Genomic DNA, 15072 nt, shown 5'->3' on the forward strand with positions numbered 1-15072 from the left:
CCTCCTTTCAGATTGAAGATGAGGAAGGTGTGACACTTGCAATTTTTTTTTTAAGATTTTATTTATTTGGCAGAAAGAGAGAGAGCACAAGTTGGCAGAGAGGCAGGCAGAGGGAGAGGGGGAAACAGGTTCCCCACTGAGCAGAGAGTCCAATTGGGGGCTTGATACCAGGACCTTGAGATCATGACCTGAGCCAAAGGCAGAGGCTTAACCCACTGAGCCACCCAGGCACCTCAGTGACACTTGGAATCTTAATGGCATATCTTCTAGCTGTAAAAACAAACAAACAACAACCACAAAAAAAACCCCAAAAGTTTAGTTCATAAAAATAAAAAAACAGATACAAAAAGTACAAGAGAGATTCAGAAGTTGGAATAACAAGACTGTAAAACTATATAATAATGGCAACAATATGAAGTCTTTAAAACTATTAGTAGGTGCCAAACATTATTCTGAACATTTTGAATGAAGTATCATTATTCTTCCCATTTATAGGTGAAGAAATTGAGGCTTCAAATTACTGAGGCTGATACATGTCATGCTATAATGATTAGAGACCAAGAATGAGCCATATTAAAGAGAGAGGTGAGGTTCTAGAATAAAGCAATTTTATAATAAAAGACAGAGGAAAGTGAGATAAGACAGCAGCCAATCTGGAAACAGATTGTATGAACTTAAAAGGCTATTAGCTACTAGACAGAAAATGAGAACAAAAAAATGTATTGTTCAATAAGTTTTTTTTTTTTTTTTCACTGACATTGTTTTGCATACATCACCATTTGGAAATCAGGGTCATGATTGAAGAAGTCCATTTCATTTGTATGAGTTTCTTAAAAATATAAAAACAATTACACAACACATGGGAGTCAGAACACCTGCCCTTTTTATTTCATGGAAAATGACAATAAAATATCTTTGCTAATTTAGTCTAATAATAGGCTGGTCCCAAACTCAGCAGACATTCTAAATTTCTTTTTATCCAGTGTGAAATGGTTCCAAGTACTTGTTATATATAGTACTTGTTATATATACTTGAAGCCAAGGAGACTAGATAAAGATGTCATGTAAATTTTCAAATAATCATTTCTAAGGAACATTTGAAAAGATAGTGCTTTATTATTTCTGTTCCAGATCTAGTTGAGACACTTATTAGCTCTTTGAATGTGAACAAGGTATGTGATCTGTTGGAGACTCACTTTCTTTAGTAGTAAAATGAAGATGAGAATGCTTCCTATTATATGAGGATGGTTTTAGTATTTAGTGATATTAAGCAAGTTAAAGAATAGATGTACAGTAGTTATCATTATCATATTGAAAATCCTCAGTGATTTTATTAACCAGCCTTCATTAGTTTCTGGAAGCCTCTAAAAATCAATGTCATCATTTAAAGAAAGAAGATAGAAAAAAAAGAAGACACATAAAAAAAGAAAAACCTATTGAATATTCCTATTTAACCAAAAATCCTATACATTAAAAAAAAAACAAAAACAAAACAAACAAACAAAAAACAAATCATCTGCTTTGTCAGGATTGAAAGGCAGTTGATCACATGCAGGTTTTTCAAGATGATACAGTTGGGAAGTCCTCAAAAAGTGTGCTGCACCATGAGTGAAAAATTATTTCTGGAGAACAAAACTGACAAAATAAAGAAGATGGGAATTTATAAAGGGAAAGAGTGAAGTAAGAAATTGGTAAACATAAGGTAAATATTGACTCAATATTTATATAGAAGAAAGAGAGATGCAGAAAGTTCATCCAAAGTCTCCTTGTAATGATTATTGCTTTAATTCTGAAAAACATTTTATTGTATAAAAGTCTGTAACTGGGATGAATTTGAAATATTAGCCAGCTTGTTCTCTGGAGCTAAAATCCAATTTTTGCTCAGGGTCTAGTCTTCTATTCAGTCACTGGTGAATAAAGGAGCAGAACATTTTCAGTTACATAGAAGCAAGCATCCTTCTCCACCTCATAGATTTTTTAGTTAACATTTGATGCTCAAAGATTATGCTTTGTAGAAGAGTTAGCTGGAAGTTGAAAAGTTATTGAAAAAGTTAAGTCCCCCCCCCGGCAACTGTAATCAGCCAGGAAAAAAATTAAAATGTTGATTTAGAATTAGAGCAAAAGTCGATGTTGATATTAAATTAGTGTTTTCAAGATGAGTGAAATTTTTTTGGCTAAAACTTGAGCAATGAAATTATGTTGACCTTCATTGAGAAGAAATATTGAGTCCAAACTCTCTAAACGTTAACTTTTGAACCAAATTAGTGTTTGGAATGATTATAATAATTTGATGTTTCTGCTAATAGTTTTTGTATAACAGCAGCATATCTGACCTTTTTAAAATGTCAGAAATAATATTTAATATTAATATGCTGTTCAGCCACTTTAAACACTCAGGTAATATTTAATTTTAAAAATAATAATCTTGATATTTGTGCTCAAAATGTCATCATATATTGCTTGAAGGATGATTCAATATCTCTCTAAAATTGATGAATTCAAATATTTCTTCCACAAAATAGGAATTGGAATGGATAAAAGTAATTTATTTTGCAGAAATCAAGTAAACTTTATTCAACATAACATGAAGTCCAGTGAAATCCAGTTACATTAAGGCCATTTTCATTGTGGTACTAGCAGTTTAGGGAATGAATTAGATTAGGCATAAAAGTCTATGTCTTCATGTTGGCTTCAGAGCACCTAAGTAAAAATTGCAGGGAAACACTGTAACAATGAAACTTAGGAAAATACTATTAGGCTGAAGTGTCATCATTTTGTCTTTGTATAAACAGTATATTTTCCTGAGCTCAGATTTCTTAGGTTAGAGTCTCTTCTTTTACTAGTTATTACTGAAAATTGAAATTGTCCATTTATACCTGGAATGGATTAGAATATTTCCCACGGGTCCTTCTTGAATTTTTAAATTCATTCATTCATTCATTCAATCATTTACTACGTGAATTCTTATAAGATTAAGATAATATTCTTACAAGATTAAGATAAGATTTTCATGAGTCTTAAGAGCTAACACTTTTTTTAAAAGATTTTATTTATTTGAGAGATAGAGAGGGTTAGCATGAGATATGGGGGAGGGTCAGAGGGAGAAGCAGACTCCCTGCTGAGCAGGGACCGAAATGTGGGATGCAATCCCTGGACTCCAGGATCATGACCTGACCCGAAGGCTGATGCTCAACCAAGCCGCTCAGGCACCCCAAAAGTTAACAGTTTTCTTAGCAATTTTCTATATACATAAAGCAGTGCTAACTATACTCAGTATGTTGTACATTTTATTCCTAATATTTATGCATTTTGTAACTGGAAGTGTGTACCTTTTGTTCACCTTTGTCTAATTTCCCTTCCTACTACTTCCGGTAATAATCACATAAATTTGATCTCTTTTTCTATGAGGGTTATTTTTAATATCCTACATATAAATAACATCATACAACATTTACTTTTCTCTATCTGACTTTTATTTCACACAGTAACAATGTCTTCAAGTTCCATCCATGTTGTCACAGATGGTAGGATTTCCTCATTTTTTGTGACTAAATAATAGTCCATATATACAGATGGTCTGACTTATATTATTTTGACTTTGTGATGGAGTGAAAATAACATACAGCCAATAGAAACCATACTTCAAATTTTGAACTGTGATCTTTTCTCTGGCTAGTGATATAAGGTATAATTCTTTCAACAATCTTACATAATGCTGAACAGTAGCAGTCAACCACCATGACCATAAAAGTAAACAACCAATACACTTAAAAGCCATTCTGTTCACTTTCATGAAGCATTCTTCACATGAGATATTCAAGACTTTATTATAAAATAAGCTTTTATTTTCAATGATTTTGTCCAACTGTAGGCTGATATAAGCATTTTGGACACTTTTAAGGTAGGTTAGGCTAAAGCTATGATATCTGGTAGGTTAGACATATTAAATGAATTTTCTACTAATGGTATTTTTAACTTAGCATGTGTTTATCAGGACATAACCCCATTGTAAGTTGAGAAAAATCTATATCTGCATATACCACTTTATGCATTTACCCATCAAAGGACACTTAGGTTGTTGCGATGTCCTGTTTATAGTAAATAATGCTACTATGAACATGCAAGTGCAGTTATCTTTTCCACTTAGTATTTTCATTACCTCTCGATATATTTCTAGAAGTGAAATTGCTGGATCATGTGGTAGTTCTTTTTTTAATTTTTTGAGGATCCTTCAGACTGTTTTCCATAGTGGCTACACCAATTTTCAATCCCTCCAATAGTGCACGAAGTTTTCCTTTTCTCCACATCCACACCAGCATTTGTTATCTCAACTTTTTGATGATGTCTATTCTAATAGGCACAAGATGATATCTCATTGAGATTTTAACTTGCATTTCCCTCATGACTAGTAACAGTGAACATCTTTTTAAGTACCTATTGGTCTTTAGTGCATCTTCTTTGAAGAAATGCCTATTCAGGTTCTTTGCACCCTTTTTTAATTGTCTTCTTCTTCTTCTTCTTCTTCTTCTTCTTCTTCTCATTATTATTATTATTTGCTATTGACTTGTATGAGTTCTCTATATCTCTCTATGTTTTGGATATCAACTCCCTATTAGATATACAATTTGTAGCTTTTGCCCATTTTATAGATTGGCCTTTTACTTCACTGATGGTTTATTTTGCTATTCTTTCTGCAGCTATTTCTTTACTATTTTATTTATATTCGCTATAAATAAAAAATCCCACTTTTTAAATATAATTTTGTTGCTTGTGCTTTAGATGTCATATCCAAAAAAAAAAAAAAATTACCATGACCCATGTCAAGAAACTTTATTTCTATGTTTTCTATGCATTTCATGGATCCAAGTGTTACATTTAAGTCCTTAATTCATTTATTTAATTTTTGTCAATGGTGTCAGATATAGGTTCAGTTTCATTCTTGTATAAGCATGTATTCAATTATTGTAGCATCATTTATTAAAGGGTCTGTCTTTCCTCTATTGAGTATTCTTGGATCCCTTGTCAAATATTAGTTGATGATATATGCTTGGGTTTATTTTGAAGATTCCCCTGCAATCCTTATGGTGCAAGATCAGAGTATGGGCTTCCTCAAAATGACCCAAAATGCTGAGGGAGTTTGGTTGTCCCTCCTGGCTTATCTTTCCCAATTAGAGAAGCCAGAGGGTCAGGGGAGACCTTTCTGTGTGAAACTGCATTGGCCTGGGGGAAGGGTAATGCAATCAACGTGTAGCCACTTCTCTTCCCTACTAATGCTATCTGTCTTGGTTTCTGAGGTGCTTGATGGGGATAAGAATGGTGCTTCAGCTTCACCTCCATGTTCTATGATTCTCTCAATAGTGTCTTGTCCTTGAATAGATGTTGGTTGTTCTTCTTGTGGGAGGAAGCAAAGTCAGGAACCAACAATGTCACTATTTTGGTGATGTCATTTCCTGATCTTATTTGAAGATAACTTTAAGTGTCAAGCACTTTACATGACCAGACATAAACAGCATTTTAAAGCAAAAGCTACAGAAAAGCAGCATACTTATCTAAGATGTACAATTAAATGAAATAAGGTAATTTGTTAAGATGTGGGAAACAAATGGTCGCTTCAGCAGCACATGTACTATTGGATATGGGGAAGAAGAGGATGGGATCAAATGCAATGTCTGTATTTGAGATAGACATGGGAGAATGTTGAAACTGTCCATCGAGAAAAGTAAAATGGGAGATATTTGAAACATGATGGAGCAGTGAGGAGAAATATATTTATTTATATGTATAATTTTAGTCATTTAAGGGGAAGAAATCAGTAGGCACTTGGATAGGAAGTTTAAATCTAAAGAGAGACAACTATGTTAGAAATACATATCATTAGTTTAACCATGATAATTAAGACATAGCAAGTGTTGAGTCTACCAAGGAAATTATGTAGGATGAGATAAGAAGTCAATAATAGATTATGAAAAACACCCTTATTTAAATAACAGCTAGAATAAAAAGACACTCACAAAAAGGCTGAAGAGCAGACCTAGGGGTAAGGGGGAAAAAATAAGACTTTGTACCACAGAACAGAAGGAAGAGAGTATTACAGAAAAATACAAGGTCGTGCAAGAGAGTCAGATGTTCCTGGAAGTTAAACAATTTAAGATGAAACAGAATTTGGATTTAACTACACAGAAATCATGGATGTCCTGTACGAGAGCTCTTTCAATAGAATAAGATTGGAAGCAGTCATATTGAATTTGGCTGAAGAATAAAAAGGAGGTGACAAACTGGCAATGATTGGTGCTAGACAACCTTCTCTGAGTGTTAAAATAGGCCAGGGGTCATGTTAAGTAGAATGAGAAACAGAAGGGGAGTTAGAGGTTTGGTTGTATGTATGTATGTATGTATGTATTTTTAAAGATTTTATTTATTTATTTGACACAGAGAGAGAGAGAGAGAGAGAGAGAGAGAGAGAGAGATGAGAGAGCAAGCACATAAGTAGGGATAGCAGCAGGCAGAGGGAGCCAGCAGACTCTCCACTGAGCAGGGAGCCCAGTGTGAGGTTTGATCACAGGACCTTGGGATCATGACCTGAGCCAAAGGCAGTTGATTAACCAACTGAGCCACCCAGATGCCCCTGTTTGTATTCATTTTTATCTTACATAAAAAGATAGTATTAAACATATTTAAATGAAGAGATGAAGAGATAAATAGTGAGGCATGGAAGACAGAATAAATGGGTAAATGTACAGGCTGTGCTGAGGACTTAGGTAACAGGAGAACAGGTATACACATTGGGCCAAGTCTGCATGAGTTGAGATTTTCTCTAGCAGTAGTCAGATTCCTGGGTATTAATACAAAGAATGCAGATAGTCCAGTTGTGCTAGAGTTGTGGTTATATTGGACAGCACAGAAGGCCAGCAGGACAGGAGACTCAGTTACGTTGGAAATTGATGGATCAAGGAGTCTAATGCTGTCAAGGAATAAAAGAGTGATAGGAAGTATAAACCTAGAGAGATTAAAGACTAAAGTCTAAATATAGTACAATCTCATTACAGATGTAATTAGACCTATTGAGACAGATATTTAAAAACATAAGAGATGCAGGTAGCTAGAGTGGGTTATTTTTGCTTGAGATTTTTAGAGATACAATTGTATGTAGATTCAATCATAGAGATACCATGTGTATAGATTCAGAATGGTTTATTCAGAATTTTATCTGAATACAATGGAACTGAACATTAGAAGTAGAAATTCAAGAAATATTCAAAAGATGTTTGTGATTTGCCTGTAATGGAACTGGATTTGGAGTCGACTTGGACTTCAATCCAATATTTGTCACTTTCTACCTGTAAGTTTATGCATGTTAGAACTGTCATTAATAAGATACTTACGAAATCATGGCAAGGTGTTCACGAGAAGAAGCAAGTAAGGTTTACAGATATAAAGAAGCATAGGAAATGAAGTAGAGTTTTAAAGGATGATTCTAAACGTATAAAGAAAGCAGTAGTAACCCAGGTGTTTTGGGAATTGTAAGCAATTAAAATAGTTTGAGAAGCAATCTTCCTGTTTACTTTAAGCTCTATATATGTTTTTGTTAATCATTTGTTTCTGAATTTCTTTGGTTTCACTTATGTTTTTCCTTCTGATTATGGGTACTATTCTTTGTTCCCTGGGGAAGACATCAGCTTCCATACAGAGATGGGATTGAAAGACTGGCATTTTATTTATTTATTTTTTAAGACATTAAATTTTTAGGGCAGTTTTAAAATCATAGCACAATTGAGTGTAATAAATAAGGATTTCCCATATATCCCCTGACCCAAACATGTATAGCCTTCCTATTGTCACCATCCCCTACTGGAGTATACATTTTCTGTGGTTGATTAATCTACTTGTTACATCATAATAACCAAAAATCTATAGTTTACATTAGAATTCACTCTGTCTTTTGTACATTATATGAGTTTGAACAAATGTATAAAAGACATGTCTCTGTCATATAGTGGCATTTTACTTTTCATTTTAAGTAATTTTGAGCTTTGAAAGTTTAAAAAAAAATCACTCAGAATGTTGCCTAGTTTTGAGGAACGCAGCTATTAACAATGACCACTTTCATTGGAACACATAAATCATACACCTCGTCTATGACAAATAAAATGTTCAAAGGTGAAGGAAATGAAGAATAGCTCAAACCTAAAGTGTCTTTGCAACATCCCTTTATCAATATTAGAATAGTCACGATCTAATGTTCAATGTTCATGCTAGTATAGGAATAGTTGAAATTAAAAGAATCAAGCTTTTTTCTCCACTTACTGAAAATACATTTTTATTACTCACAAAAATTTGATAAATTAATATTTTTCACAATGTTTTGCATTCTCTTGATGGTTATAAATAGACGTTTTCAGTCAGGGTTAACAACGCAATGAAAAAAAATTACCCATAACTCCCCTGAAATACGTTGTATTATCTGTATAGCTAATTTGGTGCAAAAATAGCCCATCATGGATATAATTCTAGATTTCATTTGGGAAACCATTAGAAGTATCTTAATATCACCTTGCATCCTTTAGAAACATTTTAGTTAGCTGTGGGATATGTTTTAAACTTTATAAATGCAAAGTGATTATCAACAGTGCACAAACACAATCCCAGTATATTCCAAAAGTCATGCAATTTTTTTATTACATAAATACATAAAAATCATGGGTTTTCACTTATAATTATTGCCAATGAAAATGAATTTGTTCTCCTGTCACATAACTAGAGATTTCACTCAATTTATTTTCATCAAAAAGATTTAAAAAGACAGATGACAGTGAACATTAGGGGGCAAATTGCATAAAATTATTAGATGTGAACTGTCAGAAAAGGTTGAGTGCAAATTCGGAGAGACCTATGTATTTAGCCTAACAAGCCTGGGGCAAGAAGACTTCTGTCCAAACTTGAAAAGGCACACTGGGAAGATAACACTCACAATGAAATTTACTGACAGCAAAGGTTGTATATAAACTTTACAATGCAAACAACTTCCCAAAACCTAAATTTCATTAAATGGCTTGCTATTTGAAAAATTAGAAGACTGAACCCAAAGGATGGCCAGATATGAATTTGTTTTATTCTGTCAGTAAACACTTAGTTGCACATTATATAATGTATTATTATATTTACTGAATGTTGTCTACCCTTGAGACTATCAATTCCATCTGGATAGAGATGTATCTTATTCTGAGGTCTTATTTCATCTCTTCTTTGCCTCATTGTATCTGAGTTCCCTGGGACTTGATCCAGTGCCAGGCTGCCTCCAACCAACTTCACTTGCATACAACTTAATAGTGATGCTCTTTATCCATGTTATATTCCTCTCATGCACTTCCCCAGATCTTCCCTATTGCTACATTTCCAAAATGGTTGGTTGCCTACAAATGTGGAGTTATATGGGGTAATATAATGAAGTGAAGTGGTGGTGGTGAAATGAGGGGAGGAAATATAAGGTGCAAAAGATAGAAGAGATCTTCCCCTGTAATGCAATAGGAAAGTACTGAGAAACAGTTGTTGGGATTGTTTTCAGATGCTTCATACAACATGGGAAGCATCTTCACATAGGTCCTTTTACTTCTCTAGAGGTCCTTGCTTCTGTTTTCTGATATTACATTCTTTTTTTTTAATTTATTTTTATTAACATATAATGTATTATTTGCCCCAGGGGTACAGGTCTGTGTATCATCAGCCTTACACATTTCACAGCACTCTGAGATTACTTTCTTTAAAAGACTCGACATTTTTTTCAGTTTCTGCCCTCTGGAAAATGAGGCTAAAATATTTAATGATGTCTAAAGCCTAGAAAACTGCAAGGAGCATACTAGGCACTCAGTAAACATTTGTTGAGTGACAGAATAAGATCCTAAATTGTACTACAGTGGGCATTGCTACTGTGACTTACTTAGCATCCATTTCAATATCTTCTGGTGCATTTCAGAGGCTCCAAGCAAAAACATTTCTTGCAAGCTATCAGGAAAAAAAATCTTTGAAGGAGCTGCCCTCATACATAGTTAGTGAAGAATGAATTAGTCCATTCCAATCAATCAATATACATCTTGACATCCAGAAATCGCTATTTTCTCTTAGCACTTATAATCCCTGGATATAATGTATTGTTGTTATATTTGTATGAAGATCTGTGATCAGTTGATCATGACTTGGTGAAAGCGCAGAGGATGACTAGTATTTTTATAGTATGCTTTAATAAAGGCACATATTTTTTTAAACACAATTTTATTGCACACTTAATGGACTCCTATATAGGATAAACTTGAATTTTGAAACCAGAAACAAAAAATCATTTGCCTTACTTTGTTGCAGTATTTGCTTCCTTGTGGTGGTCTGGAAAGGATCTCACAATATCTCTGAGGTATGCCTGTATTTTTTTTTTTTTTTTGCACTATCTTAACTGTTAGTTTTCTATATCTGTCCACCTAGCCATCTGTGTAATTTATCATATATTTAATATGTTTTGTACAAACACAATACAGAAGTATTTTCAGGATTTTGCAGATTATTTGCAAGCAAAAATTAAAAAGAAGTAATATATTTAAATAGAAATTTAATGGGGTGTCTGGATATCTCAGTTTGTTGAATGTCAGACTCTTAGCTTCTGCTCAGGTCATGATCTCATGGGTCATGATCTCATGGGTTGTGAGATCAAGTCCTGGGTCAGTCTTCCCACTCAGTGAAGAGTCTCTGCCTACTTGTGATTTCTGTCTGTCAAATAAATAAATAAAATCTTTTTATTTTTTAAAAAAATTCTTAAATACATTCTTTTTTTTTAATACATTCTTTTTTTAAAAGATTTTATTTATTTATTTGACAGAGAGAGATCACAAGTAGGCAGAGAGGCAAGGGAGAGGAGGAAGCAGGCTCCCTGCCAAGCAGAGAGCCTGATGTGGGACTTGATCCCAGGACCCCGAGATCATGACCCGAGCTGAAGGCAGAGGCTTAACCCACTGAGCCACCCAGGCACACCGAAAATCTTTTATTTTTTTTAAAGGAAATCTTTAAGTAAAATATGAATCAGAAAATAAGACTTGTAAAGTATGATAAAATAAATTGTAATTTAAAATAAGCGAACATGGGCTTGGAATCAGACAAAAGGGTTTGAAATCTATCTTTGACAATTTGTAACTCTGTGTGCTCTATGAGGTTGCACCTACCTCAAAGAGTAGTTAGTGCTTTAATAAGTAAATGAATGTAAATTAATATCTTGTTAATATATTTTTGGTTCGTGGCCATTAAAACTGTGGTTACATTATTGAAGTTATGTGTTGGTGCTGTTCTATACTGTTAAAGAATATCTCCATCTATAACCAACTTGATGTATATTTTTCCTATATTTTCTTATCTGTAGCTATGATAATTCAGCTATTCCAAAAATTATTTTAGAATTTTAAATCCACTCCTTCTTTCCTTCTACAGTTTATCATAAGACTCAGGAATACTGCTCATGTGACATAGCATGATCTTGATAATACTGGTACTATTGAAACAACATGAAATTTTCTCATCTAGTTTTATCAGGTTGTTTGCTTGTTCAGTAGGCAAAGAGGAAACTATCAATTGCCTCCATGAAATGTACTATATATGGAATACCAAAAGGATATTTTATCCTCCTCTACTTCTCTACTTGGTTTCTCAGTAAATAGGTAAACAATTACTTCTCATGCCATTTTTCTATGTATTTCTTTGATGATCTCTGATTTGGAAATTACATTATATTTTTTCAAGATTTTATTTATTTCTTTGAAGGAAAGAGAGAGAGAGAGAGAGTGAGAAAGCAGGTCAGAGGGAGAAGCATGGAGCTGGGAGCTTGGAATCCCAGGACTCCAGGATCATAACCTGAACAGAAGGCAGTCGCTTAACCAACTGAGCCACCCAGACGCCCCTGGAAATTATATTCTGTGCAGAAAATGTGACTTGTGAATGATGTATAAGACAATAGCCATTTGTGAATTTCATCAAGAAATATTAAAAAATCAGTAGAAATGTAGGTTAATATTCAGGAAATAGGCTTATAAAGACAGCTATTAGCGGCTTCTCAATTTAGGGTGAAAAAATATGTTAGGTGCTAAAAATACTTGAATCTATAAACAAACAAATAAATGGAAATAAATGTTTGAATGATATAAATAATGTCCTCATTTTGTAGAAATATATTCTCATTTGTTTTGAAAAGCTTTAGTTTAACTCTAATCTATGGAGGGTTTTTTACATTGCTTAATATAAAAGTGGAATAAGAATCATAACTTTCCATGTTCTCTGCATTAAATTTAGGTAAATTTTTGCATTTTAACTACAGATAAAAAGATGTTTCATTGCAAGGAATGGACCCATAAGCAAGCAGTTTTCACCCAAGAGTAGTTTATGGAAATGGAAGGACAACTAAGAGCCACCAATAAAATGACATTATTATTTTAAAACAAGGAAATATAAGAGGAGAAAGGAAAAAAAAAACAAAAAAGAAAGAGAGAGAGGGAGAGAGAGACACTAGGAATCTAACATGAAATTAGGAATCAAACAGCCAAAATTAAATGTTGAATATTAGAAGGTATTTTATGTTACTCTAATAAAAATAAAGCATAATAAGTATAATTTAATATAAATAATCTAAACAGAATAACAATGGAAGACTATATCTTACTGATTTATTCATTTTTTCAAAAATACCAGATTTTCTTAAGGAAAACACCCTTATCAAATACTAAAAAGATAAATTCCCAATTAATTTTCAAAAAGAGACAAGTATTATATTTCAAATGAATATTTCCACTCATAAATTCAATTTTAAGGTGGAAAGTCACTTAACAGAACATAATGTAGTTCATTATGGAGAAATGCTATTTAATTATAGTGATTCAGTATCTAGAAAAAAGGAAGATTTTCCTTAGAGAAAAGGGATGTATAATGAGTTATCTGAACAATCACTTTGGGTCTATGAGGATGAGAATTTCAGATGGTCCACAGGATTAATAAAACTTTGAACAAATTGAGTAATTTGGTGAAAATGAATACATTAGTCTATTTCCTGTACTGCTGAGGCATTTTTAATAACTTTATCATTAAATGTAACACATTGCATTGTCGCTGTTCTATTCACAGCCTTATCTCCTATTAGATTTCAAGGGCAGAGACAATATCCTTTGGCCTATCCTAATTTTACACCAGATATGATTCTGAAATCTGAATATGTATGGCTCTTTGCTGGGGCCCCTGTCTAGTAAAAGCCACATCGGGCAGCTTTTTCTTCAGTAGTCAGTTGAAACCAGAAATCATTTCTTTTGTTACCCAAGATCTGGGAGGTATGCAGGGAGCATGGCCATGAGTTGCCACGTGAATTAAAACCTCTACTTACTCTTTTTCTGCCCAACCTCATTCAAATTAGTCTCTAATGCTCACCCTATTACCTTCTAGCTAGCTTTTTATCATCCAGAAGAGGGTCCCGTTTCAAGAATCTTTGTAAGTTCTAGTCTCTTAGCAACTTTGAAGTATACAAATGTTCTCACCACAAAAAACAAACAAACAAACAAACAAAAAAACCAAAAACCCATAACAGAGATGTTAGCTGATACTACTGGGGTAATGATGTTGCAACATATAAATATACTAAGCCACTTTAAACTTACACAGTATCACGATTTAACATGATGTCAATTATGTTTCAAAGACAAATAGGCAAAAAAAAAAAAAAAAAAAAAAATTCCTTGATGCTGATGGTCTTTTCTGGTTTAGAACATTGTTACCACCACAACCTTCTCATCATATTTATATCTTGGGAAGCCCTATATGAATACTGTTCTTTGAAATTTTATTTTAGTCTGCAAGCCTTTCCTTTTTGGGACAACTAACTAGCTAGTTTCTCTGATCATCTCTCTAAAATGTTCCCGACTTTGTTATTTTCCTTCCCTAAATGCCTTGGCACGCTGTAAGTAATACCAGTATTTGTGAATAAATGAGTTAAAATAGTAAATGAATGGTCAACTTTACTAATATAAATCAAAGATTTACAGCTTATATCTACTCTTGATTTCTTAAAAAGGCATTCTCCAGGAAATCAATAAAGTTTATACCCTCAGTTCCTCTACTAGAATATAATATTAATTTCTACCATGTAAATGAAAATTAGTTATAGTAAAAACACACAAAGCATGCCAAATATGAGATTTTGCTAATTCTGCAGAGAAGTGAGGAAAGTATAGAATTATAAAAGTCATAAAAGTTAAAGATTTTATTTATTTATTTATTTAAGAGAGAGAGAGAGAGAGAGAAGGAAATAGCAACAGAGAGCATGAGTGAGCACAAGCTAGGAGGTGAGGGAGAAGCAAGCTCCCTGCTCAGTGGGAGAGTTCAGGCTCCATGACAGTATGACTTTGTGCTTGATCCTAGGACCCTCGCATTGTGACCTGAGCTGAAGGCAGATGCTTCACTAACTGAGCCACCCAGGCACCCCAAAAATTGTAAAATTTAATCAAAATATTTATAAGTGCAAAATACTCTTTCTGAAATCAGTGATTATGATGCAGTTGACAACATTTAAAAAAAATAATACCTCAGTACAATGTTTTACATATTATCATGATAACAGGTTGTGGTGAAGGACACCAAACTCTGGGTGGAGAGTATCCTGTCATCTGACCTTGATATAATGGCATATAATAGAAGTTCCTAATGGATGCTTTTACCTATCTCACCAGCCACCATTGCACCACCATAGATCCCAAGAATCACTGGTTCCCCCCAAGAGTTTGGTCAATTATTGAAGGGATGTCAGGTTTGAGTGACAAAGACCACCTTGAAACTCATGTAATTAGTGAGTAAAAATTAGTGGGTAACTCGACATCAGGGAAATACAAATCAAAACCACAATGAGATATCACCTCACACCAGTCAGAATGGCTAAAACTAACAAGTCAGGAAATGACAGATGCTGGCGAGGATGCGGAGAAAGGGGAACCCTCCTACACTGTTGGTGGAATGCAAGCTGGTGCAACCACTCTGGAAAACAGCATGGAGGTTCCTCAAAATGTTGAA

Source organism: Enhydra lutris, unplaced genomic scaffold (assembly GCF_002288905.1).
Source record: "Enhydra lutris kenyoni isolate GAN:26980312 unplaced genomic scaffold, ASM228890v2 scaffoldscaffold21, whole genome shotgun sequence".
Classification (NCBI taxonomy): Eukaryota; Metazoa; Chordata; class Mammalia; order Carnivora; family Mustelidae; genus Enhydra; species Enhydra lutris.